A 3,499-nucleotide genomic window follows, 5' to 3' on the forward strand; every position below is an offset into this window, starting at 1 on the left:
TCTCTTTCTTTTCCAAAGGATTACAAAAACATCTTCTCTCTTTCTTTAACAATTACCCAAATTTGTACTTATCCACCATAAGAATTCTCCCTAACCAAAAAATCTCTCTTACTCACTCCTCTTCCAAAGCTTTTGATATCCCATTTCTCACTTTCAATCATCCGATGTTATCCCCCCAAAATTGCAGATTCTTTCTTCTTCTAAAGCTTCTGATATCCGATTTCTCTCTTTCAATCATCCAAAATCTCTTTCTTATTTATATAATATAGAAGAAATTCGAAATGCTACTCTACAATCAAGTTGTGGGTAAATTGTGAATACAATGCTAATTCAATTATAATACTATTATATTAAATTTTTAGTATAGAGTTGTGATTGAAACTTGAGGAAGATGAAGATTATAATTGTATCACAATTTTGTAAGAAATGTATCGCGATTGTATTATAATTGTATCACAATTTTGTAAGAAATGTATCGCGATTGTATTATAATTGTATATGTATCATAATTGTTGCAGGAATTGTATTACAAATGAATGATAATTATATATTCCTTGTATAGTGTTACGAGCTATTTTGAATTCGTGGCGAATTTTACAATTCATATCACAAATATAATAATTGTATATTAATTTATTAGTATTGTATCAGGTATTATTTTAGGTATTAATTTACCAGATACAAGTTAGATATAATTGTGATACAAGTATGATACATTTATGTTTTAGGCATTGATATATCTGATATAATTTAACTACAATTATGATACAATTATCATACAATTTCTGAATATTTTTTTAATAATATAAAGCTGTAGGCAATGGTAAAAAGAGAAAATGGAGATTCTGGACGTAGATTAAGAGATTTTGATTTAAAAAAAGGAGAGAGAAGGGGAGAAGGGAAGAAAAAGGAAAGGATGTAATTGAATCCCTTAATCGAAAGCACTAATAATGGAGTGCGAGCCTTTTACGAAGCAATGTATACAAGTTGTAAGAAAAACCTAGATACTTATTAAAAACTGCAAAACCTAGAGAACATAGGTAAATAAGTTTCTAATATAGTATAGCTAGGTAAAAATCCCAATATACAAACTGTGTTTATACCTTTGGGAAAAAGCGAAAGGAAGCGGCCTATTAATGCTATTCGAGTAACCGGCCCACTGATACTTGGGCCCAATCTGAAGTTATAGCAGAGGAAAGCAAGCGGCCCATTAATGTTGCTCGAGTACCCGGCCCACTTTGTATTTTACCATTTACTTGTAATTTCAGTTTCTCAGTTTATTTCCTTTAATTGTGTAAGTATATAAACACTGAGATATTTTGTATGAGATGACATGTCATTTTCACTTGACCTGGTTTCCACGCAATCTCTCTCGTTTCTGTCCTCTCACCCTTTCTCCTCTTTTCTTCCGCCATACTAATGATTCTTCAACTTAACATACCATTATAGGTATACCTCACTTAAAATTGTTTTAAAAAACAATTAATTGACAGAAAAGAAGGAAAAATAAAGCGGGTTTACACTGACCTTAGTTCTTGAAATCGGAATATGTGAAAATTCTGCATAGTTAAAAGATCGATATGATGGATATGAAAGAAAATAACTAAACATGGAAATTAAGGAAAGAAAAAGTACATGAAGAAGAGAAAAGAAAATTAACCAAAACTCTTGGATTTTTTAGTTTCTCTTTCTAGCTTCTTTTTCCTTTTTGTTGGTCAAAATAGTGTAAATGATAATTACTGTGTAAGCCACCTTGTAATACTATTTTAATAGTAGTTATCTAGGTAAAATCAAAATATAAGAGAAGTACTTAGTAGTGTGTAAGCCACTTGTAATACTATTTTAATTAGTTGTTACTTAGGTTAAATCAAAATCTAAGATATCCACTTGGTAACTAAGTAACATGCAAAGATACTACAGGAAATCTCTACCAAAGAGGTTCTCCATCATCTGGACCTCTCCTTCCCCTTTTCTTGAATAAATTGTTTCAACTTGGTTCGTAATATAACTTGGTTAATGACAAGTTGTAAATTAGATAGGGGGAAATATGGGGAAGAATAGGCCTATAAATTCATGGCCTTTTATGAAGCAAAAAATTGCACTCCAATAATATATTTTCTTATGTATCTTTCTCCCTCTTTATAAGCAATACTATTGTTGACATGGCTCGCAGTTATGCTTTCTATTTCACTGTTGCGCTTATGGTGATATCTGGTAAATAAGCTTTTAATTTTCTACACCTCACTCTCTTTTTAGTTGATATGTCTCTATATAGTTTACATAATTAATACATATATATGTGTGTGTAATCTTTTACACATTCAAACAACAATGATATAACATATATTTTATTTTATTGGATTACAGTGTATTTGGCTGAGACTCCGAAAGTGAAAATAGTCGCTGTGAGAGAGTTGTCGAATGTAGCAGCACAACTTAATTCACAACTAACTGGCTTCAGTGTTTGTGGTGCAGCCTGCCATTTTTCAAGTGAATGTGGTAGGGCGTGTCCCCATTGTTACTACAATTTTAGGTATCCTGGCTACTGGTGCACCGCCTAAAGGATAATTGATGGCCAACATAATATGACGTTCCAGTGATTGATCGTCTTTGCTTTTTGTGTGTTGTTTCCTTTCTCCATTTCAGCTTTCTTTTCTTATGGAAAGAAAAAAAAATAAAACGATTAAGTTCTAATTCAACCTAGATCAGGACTATATATCGGATGTAAGATGAGATGTGTTGGCCGAACTGTTCCTGCTATATTTGTAGTTTGTGTTTTGAATAAAACTAGTTTGTCATTTTGCTAATTATCAAAATCTCTGTTGCCCTCTTTATTATGTACTTAGTTTCTATCGTATACATGATTACGTAAAATACTAGTACTCCGTTGGGAGCACTGGGACCGATGAAGATCTAACCAAATTTAAAATAAGTCGGCGACTAAATTCAGTACTTTTAATAATAAATTTACAAATTATTTCTCTCTTGTAAATACTATTAACTTTAAACTGAATATTTACTGTTTTTTTTCATAATTTGACATTCTAAAATACTTTTTGAAAATATTAGCCTAACATAATTTGCTTATTACATATTGTAGTACTTCTCAAATAAATTGGCCAAACACAAACTCATACCCTTCAAAAGTACTTTTTAAAATAAGTAGTTCAATAACTTGGTCAAACCGGCTCTACATACACTTTGCTCCTAGTACGCCAAACATCATTAACTCATCGAATGTCTACATAAATGGTGCATTAATGTACATAGGCTAGGACTTTGAGCCAAGTGCAAATAAAAAACGATAAACGTTTGGGGGTTCATTGAATTATTATTGTATGCACTGATTTAGTGAATATATTAGTTAAATTAAGAAGTTATATATGGACATCTATTAATTTACTGCCTTTCGATAATTACTAAGACTCATTAAAGAGGTCTTTTTGATGAGGATATAAAATTAACTCAACCAACTCCAAATTACTTGAGTATTACATAT

At 31.1% G+C, this 3,499-nt stretch overlaps 1 long non-coding RNA gene across 1 annotated transcript; it reads left to right on the forward strand.

Annotated features, from left to right (window-relative positions):
* The first annotated feature begins 2,079 nt into the window (after positions 1–2,079).
* On the forward strand, positions 2,080–2,807 carry LOC142163562 (uncharacterized). The gene is made up of 2 exons (XR_012694506.1): positions 2,080–2,214; positions 2,368–2,807. It is a non-coding gene; the product is annotated as an uncharacterized LOC142163562 (long non-coding RNA).
* Positions 2,808–3,499: the final 692 nt, after the last annotated feature.

This window comes from Nicotiana tabacum, chromosome 8, assembly GCF_000715075.1.
Source record: "Nicotiana tabacum cultivar K326 chromosome 8, ASM71507v2, whole genome shotgun sequence".
Classification (NCBI taxonomy): domain Eukaryota; kingdom Viridiplantae; phylum Streptophyta; class Magnoliopsida; order Solanales; family Solanaceae; genus Nicotiana; species Nicotiana tabacum.